A 17,268-nucleotide genomic window follows, 5' to 3' on the forward strand; every position below is an offset into this window, starting at 1 on the left:
ATGGATTCTTCTTAAGCGGAGGAATTTTGTATAAAAGAACACCAGATCTTGGATTATTAAGATGCATAGATGCCAGACAAGCTACAGCTGTCATGACTGAAGTACATTCTGGAGTTTGCGGACCCCACATGAGTGGATATGTGTTGGCAAAGAAAATCCTCCGAGCTGGTTACTATTGGCTTACCATGGAGCGAGATTGTATCAGTTTTGTGCGCAAGTGTCATCAATGCCAGATACACGGAGATTTGATTCATTCTCCACCATCCGAGTTGCACACAATGTCGGCACCATGGCCCTTCGTTGCCTGGGGCATGGATGTGATTGGACCAATTGAGCCGGCAGCATCCAATGGGCACAGGTTCATTCTGGTAGCCATTGATTATTTTACCAAATGGGTTGAGGCCAAGACATTCAAATCGGTGACCAAGAAAGCTGTGGTCGATTTTGTCCACTCAAATATCATATGTCGATTCGGAATCCCAAAGGTGATCATCACAGATAACGGTGCTAATCTTAACAGCAACTTAATGAAGGAAGTATGTCAACAGTTTAAGATTACACATCGCAACTCTACCCCATATCGGCCCAAGGCGAATGGAGCAGTCGAGGCAGCCAACAAAAACATAAAGAAGATACTTCGGAAAATGGTAGAAGGTTCAAGACAATGGCATGAAAAATTACCATTTGCATTATTGGGATACCGCACTACTGTTCGCACTTCAGTAGGAGCAACTCCTTATTTGTTGGTATATGGCACTGAAGCAGTAATTCCTGCAGAAGTTGAGATTCCTTCCCTTCGGATCATCGCCGAAGCAAAGATTGATGATGATGAGTGGGTCAAAACCCGTCTGGAACAGTTAAACTTGATTGATGAAATATGATTGGCCGCAGTATGTCATGGTCAATTATATCAAAGAAGAATAGCAAGAGCATACAACAAAAAAGTGCGTCCACGAAAGTTCGAAGTGGGACAACATTTGCTGAAACGTATTCTTCCACATCAGGTTGAGGCAAAAGGCAAATTTGCCCCGAATTGGCAAGGACCATTCATTTTGACCAGAGTATTATCGAATGGTGCACTATGCTTAACAGATATTGAAGGCAAATGCATAGATATGGCGATCAATTCTGATGCGGTAAAAAGATATTATGCATAACTTTTGAATGTTTGTATTTAGCATTATTTCGAAGATTGGAATGACAAAGGCAATTTATTCTGCTATCCAAACACTATACCATTTGCTTCCCTTCGAGCCATATTTGTTTCTTTCTTACCCTCTCTTGGAATCAATAAAAATCAAATATGAAATAAAAAAAAAAAGAGAAAAGAAAATCACTATTATTTAGTGAACTACGTTTGACCTGATTCCTCAAAGAAGGATACGTAGGCGCCTCACGGCTCGGTCATAGGGTGTAAAATATGCATAATGTGCACAAAAGAAACATCAAGAGACCCCAATCAAGAAAACTGGGGCAGGAGTTGTATTGGAAATAAGAAAAAGATTCCAAGAGTTGTAATTTTAAACCCATACCAAAACTGTTTAGTTTTTGATACTTTTCCATTTCCCACCACATACCAAAAAGACCTTTTGACCAATCTTAGAAAAATGCTGAGTCAAGCAAATGAAGATGGTTCATAACACACTGGTACAAACAATAAAAGAAAGTAAAAATGAGAGAGTCTTATAGGTGAAAACCCACACGGGCACCATAAGGCGACGAAAGTTGAGAGAAAGTAAAATGAGAGAGTCTTATTGGTGAATACCTTCGTAGGCACCATAAGGCGAAAAAGAAGTAAGAAATGAACAAATGAGGAAGGTTTATCGGTGAAAACTCTTTGAGATATTGCAAGTCCAACAGGTCTGTAAAATGAAAAATGAAGCTGGATTACGGAAATTTTGGGGAAAACAAAAATGAGACAATTGAAAGGAGATTGATTAAAAGACTGGGTTGATTAATCCAAATTGCATACCATGATCATTGGCGCCAGTGAATCCAATCAGATAAGTCCTTTATTCCTTCGTCAACGATCATCCAAATTTGGATTTTTCTTTTCATTCTATAATTGTCGAAATCAGCGTGTTTCGTCGCTAATAATCTTACTTTCCTAAAGCTTTGAGATAAGTTTTATTCCAAACAAATAAGAAGGAATGTCAAAGTATACTACCAAGATTCAAGATTACATGATGCAAAATACGGCCATGAAAGGCGGGAGATAAAAATAATAAGATATGGGTGTAAGAAAAATGGAATCAAAAGCGGATCGGCAATGTCAGGAGAACATATGATTACAGTTAAAAGGGTTTGAAGGAAAACATACAGAGGGGAATCCTATAGTTAAGGATCAATTACAAGGACAAACAGTCTTTCAATCATTTCCAGGCAAAGAAACAAGACAGAGAAGCCCCACCGTCGGCGAGAATGCCCAGTTAACCGTCCTGTTTTAAAACTAACAAAGTTTTCTTTGATTTTAAAACAGGGGCAAAATCAACATTTGTGTCAGGAAAAACCCGATGAAAAGAATTGAAGAAGTCAGGCGTCCACCTGGAGAATGAGGATAAGAATTAAAGAAGTCAGGCGTCCACCTGGAGAATGAGGATGAGAATTAAAGAAGTCAGGCGTCCACCTGGAGAATGAGGATGAGAATTAAAGAAATCAGGCGTCCACCTGGAGAACTAGGATGAAGAATTGAAGAAATCAGGCGTCCACCTGGAGAATGAGGATGAAGAATTGAAGAAATCAGGCGTCCACCTGGAGAATGAGGATGAGAATTAAAGAAGTCAGGCGTCCACCTGGAGAATGAGGATAAGAATTAAAGAAGTCAGGCGTCCACCTGGAGAATGAGGATAAGAATTAAAGAAGTCAGGCGTCCACCTGGAGAATGAGGATGAGAATTAAAGAAGTCAGGCGTCCACCTGGAGAATGAGGATGAGAATTGAAGAAATCAGGCGTACACCTGGAGAATGAGGATGAAGGATTAAAAAGAAGTCAGGCGTCCACCTGGAGAATGAGGACGAAGAATTGAAGAAATCAGGCGTCTACCTGGAAAATGAGGATAAGAATTAAAGAAGTCAGGCGTCCACCTGGAGAATGAGGATGAAAATTAAGGAAGTCAGGCGTCCACCTGGAGAATGAGGATGAGAATTAAAGAAATCAGGCGTCCACCTGGAGAACGAGGATGAAGAATTGAAGAAGTCAGGCGTCCACCTGGAGAATGAGGATAAGAATTAAAGAAGTCAGGCGTCCACCTGGAGAATGAGGATGAGAATTAAAGAAGTCAGGCGTCCACCTGGAGAGTGAGGATAAGAATTAAAGAAGTCAGGCGTCCACCTGGAAAATAAGGATGAGAATTAAAGAAGTCAGTCGTCCACCTGGAGAATGAGGATGAAGAATTAAAGAAGGAATCAGGCGTCCACCTGGAGAATGAGGATAAGAATTAAAGATGTCAGGCGTCCACCTGGAGAATGGGGATAAGAATTAAAGAAGTCAGGCATCCACCTGGAGAATGAGGATGAGAATTAAGGAAGTCAGGCGTCCACCTGGAGAAGGAGGATGAGACTTAAAGAAATCAGGCGTCCACCTGGAGAACAAGGATGAAGAATTGAAGAAGTCAGGCGTCCACCTGGAGAATGAGGATAAGAATTAAAGAAGTCAGGCGTCCACCTGGAGAATGAGGATGAGAATTAAAGAAGTCAGGCGTCCACCTGGAGAATGAGGATAAGAATTAAAGAAGTCAGGCGTCCACCTGGAGAATAAGGATGAGAATTAAAGAAGTCAGGCGTCCACCTGGAGAATGAGGATGAAGAATTAAAGAAGGAATCAGGCGTCCACCTGGAGAATGAGGACAAATAATTGAAGAAATCAGGCGTCCACCTGGAGAATGAGGACAAAGAATTGAAGAAGTTAGGCGTCCACCTGGAGAATGAGGACAAAGAAAAGAAGCAATCAGGCGCCCACCTGGAGAACAAGGGAATACAATTAAAGCAGACAGAAGTCAGGCACCCACCTGGAGAACAAGGGAATACAATTGAAGTGTTGAAATCAAAAACCCGCTCATATGAGAAAGGAGCACATTTAGAGTCAATAAAGCAGAGGAGTCCAACAAAGTCCCCAGCAGAAAACAACAAGAATCCCAAACAGATAAAGAAAATACGGGATACAATGAAAAGGAATACGGAATAAGCCAAATGCCCAAGAGTCACCAAGATATCAAGACAACAAGAAACGCAAGGGCATGATCTAGATAATATTTTATAATTCATGTACCATAGTCTAGTTTAGCTTTTTGTATTACCTTTGAAGTAAGGTGAAAAAAGGAGGTCAGCAAGCAGTAAAAGCAGCACGAAACAGCAGTAACATCACAGTCCCACGGTAGTCCCAGCTACCAAAAACTTCCCGAACTACATTGACCTGATTCCTTTATAGCCAAGGATATGTAGGAAACCTTTGAAGCAGAGGTTCGGTCAAATCTTTCAAAAATGCTTCCCACGGAGTATTGGAACGGGCAAAAATCGCTCGTATCCGCTCACTTTATCTTTGCACGAAAACTCTTCGAGTTTCCGCACAAAGAGGGACAGCTGTGAGCACGTGATTTTTGCCTCATGAAAACTACTCCAAAATAAATCAAAAATAAAATAAATTTCTTTTAGTGTGCAATTTTTGAATTTGCGTGGTGTTAAATATTTGTGTTATGTCCGTAAATATTTACGTTGTCATAATAAAATGAAAAATAAAATAAAATACATGTTGCATGCCTATCTAGGATTTAATTATGCATTGATTCAAAATAAAATCACAAAAATATGCATTTTGTTCTATTTTAAATATTCCACTGTGTGATTAATATTTTGTCTGTATGTTGAATAGTTGTTATAAATTGATTAATATTGTTTAGAAGTTAAAATTGTTTTATAATTAAAATTAGAAATTTAAATTAGAAAAATGAAAAATAAATTGAAAAAATAAAAAATATCGGACCTGGATTAAAATCCAGGCCCAAAACCAAGTTACCCCCCTCAGCCCAATCCAGGCAACCCAGGACCGGTCCAATTCAAGGCCAAGACCAAACAACGACGTTTGGTCACATTTTATCAAGGACCGTTGGATCAAAGCCAACCAACGGCTGAGATCCTACGAACCTAACCCATAATCTTTACCCGACCCTTTGACCCGATCCAGCCTAACCTCGAACTTCAACCAAACGACAACGTTTGGTTAAGTGGATTGATCTCAACCGTGCATCTTAATTGATCCGACGGATGAGATCAATCCACCCCACCCCTATATAAGGCCCAAACCCCTACCTCGGCCCCTAACTGAACACCCCCTCCTCTCTACTGTTCATCATCCCTTCCGAAACCAAACCCCTAACCCTAGCCGCCCTTATTCCCCACCGCCTGAAACCCGGCGGCATCAACGCCGCCGGTCACCACCTTAACACCCCAAAACCCCCTGAACACCCTCTATCCGAATATGTTATCCGCTTGGCTCGAATCTCCCTGAAGGTTCTCGAATCTTCATTTGAAAATTTGAGCCAAACTCAGATCTAAACCAAACAGCCCCTAGTTAACACCAAATCACCCCTGGGCTTCCCTCACCCTTGTGTCGTCTTTGTTTCCCTTCGAATCTACCCGGAAATGTTCGGATTTAAAATCCAAGATCTGAAACCCTAAATTTCCAATCTTGGAATCTTTTTCAAATACAAATGAAGGATTGAGGTTTAATCGACCTTAGTCAAAGTATTTTCAGTTGAAAATACTTCGACTAAGGTCTGTTTGATTTCAAAAAAAAGTCAAGTGGAATTCTAGTCTGAATAAATTTGAAGGATTCAGAGGTATTTTTCTATTTTCTTTTGTGTATTCTACGTGTATTTTTGTTTGTTTTAATAACCTGTTAATTTTTCATATTTTTTGTTTGATTAATTCTGTCATTTTTGTCTCATACCTGTATGTCTGATCAAATAAATGAATTGTTTCTGTTGGTTATGTTTGTTCACAATGTGTGTAATCGACCCGATTAAATTCGTCGATTAGTTACATTATGAATTCCCGTTTGTGATAATACTGATTGAAATAATCTGTTTCTATAGACTGTTTGTTGACAATTGTTGAAGATAATCAGTTTGATTAATACTCATCAGATTAAATCATCCTCGATTATATTTCAATAAGTCTGTCAAAAGAATGCTGCGTGTATGTTGAAATTTTAAACCAGTTGGTTCTAGGGCATTGTCAGTATATTGACAATGCTCCTGTATTTGTTTGCTTTTTAGTTCAGTTTTGAATTTCAGTTGAAATAATCCTGCATGTTCTGTGTAATGTTAGTGTGTTTTATTCAGGTTCAGTATTCAATTGAGAATCCTCTGTTTAAATTCAATTCTTGTGAATAAATGTGGTATACTGTCTTAAATCATAGGATTGGTTATAGCTGTGAGAACAGATTGTAGAATCTGTTCTGATTTTTTCGTATAAAGACAGTAAAAAACAGTAGGTCAGGGGTATTTCTGGGAATGAAACAGTAAAAACAGTGTGTTAGTGCTAGTGTATTATAATGAAATATTAGTGGCTATAGTTTAAGATAATAATGGGGAACAAGGGATAATGGGACTGCTTAAAATTAGGATAAGATCATTTAAAGTATTCAAAAGCAGTTTTTAATGGAACTTTCTGATTTTAAAAGAAGAAGGGGGTCCAAGAAGCACTAAAAGGAAATAGGACAGACCTGTATAAGTACAGGGACTGGAAATTTGAAAAGAGATCAGATTTTAAGAGGGAATTTGGAGAGAGAGAAATCAGTTTTCAGACAGAGAGTTTAGAGGCAGTTTTCAGAGAGTTTTTTAAGAGAGGCTGATTTTTAAAGCATTAGGGAATACACACAGAAATACATATACATTTGAGAAAAACAGAAAGAAAGAAATAGAAATAGAATCAGAAACTGAAATCTGAGAGGAAGGAAGAAAAATAGCAAAAGAAACAGAAAATAGAACACTTGCATACACACAGAATCTGAAACAGATAATAGAAAAGAAAGAAGGAAAAGCTGAAACAGTGTTTCTGGAATCTGTCCTGGTTTGTTTGTCAGCATTGTTTGGTTTAAGTTTGGAATTCTTCTTAAATTTCTGTTACTGCTCGTCTGGTTTCACGGGTCTTATTATTGCTCAAATCTGTGGAAATACTGCTATTCTGCTGATTTTTATTACTGCTGCAACTACTGAAATTTACTCCTTCATTTCCAGGTACATATCTTTTAAAATTCTATGTCGAAAAGAGACTCTTCATGATAAATCAATGAAGTTTGAATTGCAATTCTATTTTTCATTTATCTAAGTTCATTATTGTAAATTTCAGTTTTGTTTCATGTTGTTTAATATAGTAGTATGCTTGCCATGTTAATTATCAGCTGATCATTCTCTTTTGAAATTCATATAAGTGTTGTAATACTATTATCTATTCTAGAATTTCATTAAAGTATAGTTATGATTGAATTGTCAAGATAGGGAATATGGCATGAAGTTGGCTATTAATTAAGTTTTACGACATTGTTAGGAGGTATTAAGGGAAGCCTGGGAATACCAAGAAGATGCGTGGTTAGTGTATTTCGATTATTTGGTTGTGGATTAAGGCTAGATGATGATTGGTTGCATTTTATCCATATATGGCGTAATAGTGATTATGGTTAACATCAATAGTCAAAAGTGGCATTAGTATATTCCGCTATGTTTGCAAACGTCAAAATATGACGAATAATGTTGTATGCAATATCATCTTATTAAGTCAATTATGTAGATTTGTTCTCTCTCTTAATAACAAATGGCCTGGGAATTTTACAATGCGAATGTTAGTGTTTAGCAATGATTCACATAAATTGAGAATCAAATCGGTTAGATTATATATATACCTTACGTTCAACCCTAAGCAGAATTAACAAAATAATTAGGCCTATTAGATTAAAAGCAAGTATATGAGAATAAGATGAGATGTACAAGCACAAATTGCAACACTTTATATCAATGGTAATTAGAAATAGAATTTGCACTAAATAAATAATGAAAAATTGTTCAAAAATACTTCTTCCCTTCATAAATCATTTTTGTTAGTTTCATATACAATTCATTCTTTGGCATATATATATATGTTGTATTTGCTAAAAATCAAATTTTTATTCTTTTCTTTGAATTTGAATAGTTGGGATGAATATAATTTATACTCGGAAATTATAATCGACGGGCAACATTTAATAAATTGTGAATTCTTTTAAAAGAATTTAAAGGCATCCCTTAAATGTGAATTTCTCAGGAATTTCATATAAAATGTGTAGATATAATAAACAATTCGTGGAAAACCCATAATACCATTAAGAATATTTGGCGTAATTAGGGATACGCTCGCGTAACCTGATTATATTGATAAAAGCAATTCGAATTATGCGTACGCGTAATTTCGAGCGAATATTTAATAAAAGGGATTTCTTCGAGGATGTAAAAATAATTTCATATAACCCGGGATGTGCAGTTCACTGTTTAAATATAAGGGTGGTGACGTTCTTAATTCTATTTTAAATCACGAACATATGAATTTGTAATAAAGGATATAATATGATCAATTATATTGTGTACACGTATGCGTGACATGATCCCCGTAATTATGAAAGGTATATAATACGAATATACGTACGCATAATTCATTTATATAATTGTAAACAATAAGTAAAAGCGGTAGTAAAATCATGCAATAAAAACGTATTTAGTAAAAATCAAGATAATTAAGCCAATAATAAAAATAGTTGAGCGACCGTGCTAGAACCACGGAATTCGGAAATGCCTAACACCTTCTTCCGGATTAACAGAATTCCTTACTCAGGATTTCTGGTTCGCAGAATAATAAACAGAGTCATATTCTCCTCGATTCAGGGATTAAAACCGGTGACTTGGGACGCCTTAAAATTCCCAGGTGGCGACTCTGAAATAATTAAATAAATCCCGTTTCGACTGTCCTTCAATTGGAGAAAACTCCCCACGCGCCCCGCGGGCGCGGTAAAAAGGAGGTGCGACAGCTCTGGCGACTCTGCTGGGGACAAAGTGTTGTCTTCTGTAACCCAAAACCACTGGTTCAGGGTTTAAAGAATTCGAGCTTAAAATAACTGTTATAACTGGCTTTATTTATTATCTGATTTTTACATGATATATGCCCAATATGCTAAATGAAATTTTTTGCTGCTTTAATATTATCTGAATTGTGCATATACAATTGCTACGAAACCTCCTTCTTTCTGAGTCTTCTGAATTTATGGTGCACACGTGCGCGTGGCCCACATTTTTGTTAAAGTTATACCAAATAAGACGAAGTTGGGACAAGTAACTTGGCCGGGTAGACTTTCGTGCTCCCGGTACGTTGCCCCCGCTTCGGCTCAAACTGTCCGTTTGGGTAAGCCAGGTTTAGAACAATCAACCTCAGGTTTTTAACCTAGAATAACTCAGACATGTACCGGATCCCTAGTAGGAACGTCTACTTGCATCATGTACATTTGGCCTTGGAGACTCAACACAGGGGTTGGGTCTGTCTAGGACAGGTGAACTCGAAACGAAAAGACCATCCTGATGCATCCTACTTGCATTCATTTGCCTCGAACATGCTTGTTGACCAACTTAAATGAAATCATGGTGAGAAGAGAGGAATAAAATGGGTTGTTTTAAAAATTTCAAAAAAAAAATAGTTTTAAATCTTGAAATAAAGGTGTTTAATAAATAAAAAAAATTTGAAAATGATTTTTTAGTGTATATTTTCAAAATGAGTCTTGACTTTATTAAATTAAATTTCAGATACAAAATGAGCACCACGCAAAACCCCCCATCCACGAATACAGAAGAGTTTCTATTTCAGCTTCAAATGTGGTGGTATGATTTAGGCGAAGATGGTCAAAAATGGGTCGTCAAGCATTTGGGAAATCTCACGGATATTATGAAAGTTAAACCCCGTGATGATCTGATTGCGGCGTTAGTAACTTTTTGGGACCCTGTTCACAATGTCTTTCATTTCTCTGACTTCGAGCTTACTCCTACATTAGAGGAGATAGCTGGATATGCTGGTTTTGACGGAAGTCTAAGAAATCAAAGCCTGATATTCACAAAGGCTCCTTCGGTACATCGATTCTTCGGTCTTCTGAACATCAGCAGTCAAATCAGGAAAAGCAATGTCATCAATGGATGTTGTTCCTTCAACTTTTTGTATTCAAGGTTCGGAAAGTCAGATGGGTTCGAAATTCATGAGAAAGGCCTTACTAACAAGCAAAACAAAGACACTTGGCAGATTCACCGTCGCTTTGCCTTCATGGTGGCTTTTCTAGGAATCATGGTATTCCCAAACAAAGAGCGAACAATTGATATTCGCACCGTGAAAGTTGTGCAAATCCTCACCACCAAAGAAAATCACACACTTGTCCCCATCATTCTATCAGACATTTATCGGGCTTTGACTTTATGTAAATCAGGAGCAAAAGTCTTCGAAGGATGCAAAATTTTGTTGCAAATGTGGGTGATTGAACATCTCCAACAACAACCCAAGATCATACAGTATGGGCCAAACAATGATAATTATATTGAGAGTTATGAGGAAAGAATAAAAAATTATCAGGCTCCAGAAGGGATAGAAGCATGGGTATCTCATCTAAGGGTTTTGACGGCAAATCAAATTGAATGGACTTTGGGATGGCTCCCGATGAGGGAAGTGATACACATGTCAACCTCAAATAGTTATCTGATACTATTGGGATTGAGAAGCATCCAGCCGTATGCGCCACTAAGAGTCCTAAGACAACTAGGGAGATATCAAGTAGTTCCTGATGATGAAGATTTGAGTATGCAAGTAATCGAATTACACCCAGAAGCCACTATTCCCGAGGCTCTACTTCAGCAGATGTGGAATGGATGTCGATACTTGAAAAGTGATACTCAAGTCCCAGACACTACAAAGGGTGAGATAAATCCTGGATATGCAAGGTGGTTTGAAAAACGGTCTCGCGTGGATGATGTACCAGAGCCTGAGCTAAGAAGGCCAACAAAAAGACCCCATGTTCAAAACTTCAATGATAAAATCCAAGAGCGGTTGATCTGGGGAGAAAAGGAAAAAGGGTACAAAGCAACTATCCATGCCCTAAAAGAAAATCTGAGAAGCCTCAGTTTGGAGAAAGATTTGCAAGCACAAGAAGCCGAAGGCGAGAAGAAGAGTCTAGCTTGTGAGAATGAAAATCTTCATGCTCGATTCCAAAAAATGAAAAGAGTTTCTGAAACACCAAAGAGGAGCTGGAAGGATCAAAAAACCATCGCCAATCTTTTTGAAAGAATGCAAGATTATGATTCCATTCTTGCAGAAAACGAAAGGGCGTTGAGCAAAGCAAAAGAAAGGATCCAACAATTAAACGAAGAAGCCAGATCTAATAAGGAACGCCAAGATAGGCAATCCGAAAAAGACAGGGCACAATTCAAGAAGGAAAAAGACCATTGGATACGATCAGAAGACCAGTTTCGTGCACAACTTGAAGAGACAAGAAGATGCAACAGAGAACATCAACAAGCAGACATCGACAGGGAAAGAGCGCATGCAAGATTAGAGCAGGCCAGACTCCAAGCTCTATTAGAATCAGCTCTAGATCATGAAAACCATGTCATAGATATAGCCACCACTCGTCAGCAGCAATTGCAGAACCAAGACCAACGTCTCCAAGATTTCAGGGCACAAATCCATGACCTGGCGGTCTACACTTCTCAAAGTTACGTAAACTGCCAAGGAATGGATTATGAAAGGTTTACAGAGCATGCACCCATTTTTGCCCTTCATCTAGCAATGGAGTTGGAAAGGATGTATCGTACGCTGGGAGGTCATCCAGGTCAAGCCCCACATTGAGCAAATAATCTAATAATTTACAACACAAGTGGTAAGTGGGGCACGTTGTGAGATGTTAAGAATTGTATCTTTTATTTTGATTTAAGTGTGTGTGTTTCAAGCCATTTTCTTACAAAGTTTTCAAATGTAATGTCTGTTCATCTTTGTATAATGAATAAAAGTGTTTGCCTCATGTCCGAACTACGCAGGCATGATACGTAGGCAATCTTTATAAGATTCGACCACCACAATAAGGAATATAATAAATAAAATAAAAGTGAGTAACAATAAAAATTTCAAGAAAGCTGGGACGACACAAGCGGCCGAGCAAATGCATAATAGAAAGGGGATATTTGTCTAGGAGCATTGCATCTCAACGTGTAATTATATATGTGTTAAACTCTCAAGACTAACAAGTATTGTTCATTTCCAGAATTCAAGCAGTTAGTTTCTCTAAAGAGTATACTGGCATATTATCATTATCACACGAGATCAAAAGGACCAATACCCGAAAGTATGTCTATCCCAGATGTTGACACAGGTATTGAGCTAGAGGAGATGGATGTCGGGAAAATGAAAGAAGAGATGTTTAAACTCAAGCAGCAAATGGCTGAGATGTACCAAGCCTGGTCTACAGGACAGTTACCCCCATCTTACCCAACTAACCCTGCTCCATCAATGACCCAAACTCAGGATAATATTACCACTGAATTATCCCCAAATTTCCCCATTTACCAACACTACCGAGGAACCACCTCTCAGACACCGCAATCTCCACCTCCGAAACCAGTTCCATATTTTCCTCCACCTATGACTCCTGTTTTCGTAGCACCTCCCCCGGCTACATTCCACAAATCTCCTAGTGAGCCTACATTCCAGGCCCAGGACAACCAATATTACCCCCCGGAGCCCACCCTCAAAGCCTCCGAAATCCATTCAACTGCTCCTCGTTTTGATCTCCCAACCGAAATTGACAAGCCAGCCAAAAATGCTGAACAAGAAGAGATGTTCAGGAAGGTCAAGAGTCTAGAACAATCGTTCAGAGACATGCGAGGATTAGGTGGGCAAGTCAGTGTAGCATACAAAGATTTGTGCTTATTCCCCAATGTACAATTACCAGTTGGCTTCAAGATGCCCAAATTTGACCTATACAGCGGGCACGGCGACCCAGTAGCCCACTTAAGGGGTTTCTGTAGCAAGATGCGAGGAGCTGGGGGAAAGGATGAATTATTGATGGCTTACTTCAGTCAAAGTCTAAGCGGATCAGCTTTGGAGTGGTATACACGCCAGGACCATGGGAGATGGTACACCTGGGATGACCTGGCACAGGCATTCACATACCATTTCCAATACAATCTGGAAATCATCCCAGATCGATTATCTTTGACAAAATTTGAGAAGAAACACAATGAAAGTTTCAGAGAGTACAGCTTCCGGTGGAGAGAACAGGCAGCAAGAGTGGATCATCCTATGAAGGAGAGTGAAATGGTAGACTACTTCCTCCAAGCCTTGGAACCAACTTACTATGCCCATTTAGTTTCAGCGGTAGGTAAATCATTCAACGAGGTAGTAAAAATGGGAGGTATGGTGGAAGAAGGCCTCAAGACAAATAAAATCATGATCTATTCAGCAATTAAGGCAACTACTCAAGCTATTCAAGGCGGGGTGGGAGGAATTGGAAGAAAGAGGAGGGAAGAGGCAGCAGTAGTTGATTCAGGAATTTGGTCAGGACCAAGAGGTTCACCGCCTTACTATAATCAACAACGACCTCGCCAATCAACTTACCACCACGATTCATCCCAACACTACTATCACCCTTCGGAGCCTCATTTTTCCATTAACCATGCGCAATCATACAATCAGCCACCTGTTCACACTAATTGGCGTGCTCCTGCCATACCAAGTACTTACCCACGAGCCTATCCTGGACCAGGTTTCAGGCCTAGGCCAGCATTCATGGGAGAAAGAGAACAGAAAAAGAAAACCTACACTCCATTGGGAGAGTCTTACACCAGTCTGTTCCACAGGCTGAGACAGCTGGACATGCTAAGACCAATACAATCCAAGCTACCCAATCCTCCTCCAAAGAATCTGGATTACACCATTAGCTGTGAGTATTGCTCCGGTACACCAGGCCATGATACAGAGAAATGCTGGCATTCGAAAAATGCAATACAAGAGCTGATCGATACTAATAAAATCGAGGTTCAAATCCTCGAAGCTCCTAATATCAATAGAAATCCAATGCCAGCCCATCAGGAGGCCAATATGATAGAAATCATACAAGCTGATGGGGAGACAAAGAAGCCATCACAAACTGTCAAGATGATCAGGTCTCATGAAGCCGAGCCAGATAAGCAGTTAATAGAGGAGAAGCCGGTACCTAAGCAGGACAAAAATGGTGATGAACCATTTATGGTAGTCGAGAAGGGATCATCAAGCAAAGTTGCCACAAAACAAGAAAGGCCGAAGGTGATAGTACTAGGGATTTCCAACAAACCCATTGTATTCGTGGAAGGAGCCCATACAGATCGGGTTATTATCATACCTGTAACCCAGCTGCCAGTGATCAACAATAAAGCCATCCCATGGAACTATGAACGAGTGACTGTAATGTACAAGGGAAAAGAAGTCAAGGAAGAAGTGTGTGAGGCGCAAGGCTTGACTCGTTCGGGAAGATGTTTTACGCCCGAAGAGTTAAGAAAAACTAAAAATAATCCAACACCAATAAAGAGAGGTGTGACGGAAGAAGAGGCGGAAGAGTTTTTAAGAAAAATAAAACTCCATGATTATTCTGTTGTGGATCAATTGAAGAAGACACCCGCTCAAGTTTCATTGTTGTCATTGTAAGCACGTGATTTTTGCCCTACATGAGAATTACTCCCAAAAAATGCAAAATAAAATGATTTTCCTTGGTGTGCAATTTTGAGTATTTTTGTGACATTTTTGGATTATTATTTGTATTTGTTTGTGCTTGTTTATTTGCTAAATTAATAAAAAATACAAAAATATGTCGCATTTGCATGTAGGATTTAATTCTATAATTGTTAGTAATTAAATTAGTTTTATCAAAATTAAAATTTACAAAAAATATGCATCTTTTGCATTTTTAGCATTTAATGTCCAAATAAACAATTTTATGCTTAATTATTACTTAATTGTGTGTTAATTGTTATTGGTAGTTAATTTGCGCTTTTATAACTTAATTTAGTTCTTAATAATAATTTAAGTATTCTTATAATTTAGTTTTAGAAAATAAAAGAAGAAAAGATAACAAAAATACAAATAAAAATCGGATTGGGCCGCTTCTTCAATTTTCAACCCCAGGCCCAAACAATTGTCCACGACCCAGTCCACTTCACACGGGTCGACCCGGTCCGCCCCATTAACCCATTGATCCAAGACCCACTCTTCATTTTGCCAAAACACAAAAACAAAAACACAAACAAAAAACCCTAAAAAACCTAAACTAAACTCACCCGCCCCCTCCATCTTCTTCCTCTCCAAACCTTCAAACTCAAACACCCCAACATCCATGGCTGCTGCCATTCACCAGCCCCGTCAACCACCAGCTCCCCCCTGCGTCGTCACTATCCCGTCGCCACCAGCTTCACCACCAAACAGACCCCTCCACCTCTAGCACCACCCGTCCAGCATCGTCAAGCAGCAGCTATAGCTGCTGCATCGTCCAAAACCACCACAACCCTTCCATCTCCAGCTGCCTTCCCGCCATTGACAATGCTTCAAGCTCGAGTTTTCTGCTTGCTGCGTCGACCACCTTCTTCCTCCTCGACGAACAGCTACTACTGCCCGTCGAACCCACGCGGACACCACCCAAACCAGTCCGGCAGTCCCCCGAGCTACGCCTGTCCGCCATAGCTTTCCTCCTCGACGAGCAGCTGCTCGACGTCCAGTTGTCCCCAACTGTCGCGTCTCCGCTGTCCGTCGACCTCTCATATGGGTTTGTACTAAACCCTCGTCGTCCATGGATGCTTTGGCTGCTTCACTTCTGCCGCGCCAACTGCCGGTATAGCTTCAGCATGGATTCAGTTGTCAACTGCCGATATTGCTTCGTAGGTTCATGTTCGTCGTGTTCGTCATCGTTGGTTCGAGCTTTGGTCGAGGCTCGTCGAGTTCGTTGTTTGTTTGGTCGTTGTTCGTCGTTTCGATCCGGTTAGTAGATTTTTGAGTTTTATTTTGTCCGCATTTTGTTTTGATATTTTCGAATCTAAAATCGGCAAATGTTTGTTTTGTTTATCGTTTGAATTAATTTTTAGTTCATGATTCATGTGTTGTTTTGTTAAATTAATTTTTCAGATTTCAAATGAAAGATTAATTAGTTATTTTTCATGTTTATTTCATGTTTGTATTGTTGTTTAAGTGAATATTTGTTAGTTTAATGTTTGTTAGATTCAAATTGAAATTTAATTAATTGTTTCTTCAATTTGTTTCATGTGTTATGTATTTTCCAGAAAATGTTAATGTTGTTTGAATCGTTAAAATCCGTCATGTTTGTGGCTTAAAAACAGATTTAATTCATGTTCATCTTTGTTTGAAGTTCATGTTTAAATCCAGTGAATTAATGTGAGTTTATGTTTGTTTTGTGATTTGTTGATTTAATTTGAATCATGCATATTGTTGTTTGTATTGTTGTGTTCTTGCTCATACATTCATGGTCTAAATTAACCAGGATTGGTTCCCGATATGGTTAATTCATTCCATTAATTTGGAGTTTGTGTTGTTCATCATGTTCATGTAAATTGTTGTTGAAGATTGTTGAGAAATTGGTCATCTTGACTATATTTTGGTTGAGTTATGATTAATTGATTGTTTAGAGCAGAGGGGTAATTTGGTAAATTGCATTGCATTCGGGGGTAGATTTGTAATTGCAATAAGGTCGGAGGGGTAGTTTGGTAATTAAATATTATTTTGATTCTTTATGTTAAGCATGGGGAACAAATATAATGGGGTGGGGTTTTTGATGTACTTGTTTAATGTAATGGGGGACAAGACAAAACATAATGGGGAGGAATCTTGTACTTTTTTAATATAGGCATGGGGGACATATGGTAATGGGTTGGGAATGTGGTATTTATTTAATGTAGGCATGGGGGACAAAGTTTAAAATAAAGAAAACATTATGTAGTGGGACAAAACATGCCATTGGGGGAATAATTTTGGGGTTGGGAATTGAAGACTTGTCTTGCTATATATAGAGGACTATTCTTGACATTAAGAAGAGGTTTTTAAAAGAGTAGAACTTGAACCTTGAGAGGATTTTTTTGGGAGAGAAAAAAAGAAGAGAATTTTTAGAACTTGAATATTAAGAGATACTTGAGAGAGTTTGTGAGAGTAAAAGAGAAATCCAATTTGAACTTCACTCGAATAATTT

This window comes from Nicotiana sylvestris, chromosome 2 (assembly GCF_000393655.2).
Source record: "Nicotiana sylvestris chromosome 2, ASM39365v2, whole genome shotgun sequence".
Lineage (NCBI taxonomy): Eukaryota > Viridiplantae > Streptophyta > Magnoliopsida > Solanales > Solanaceae > Nicotiana > Nicotiana sylvestris.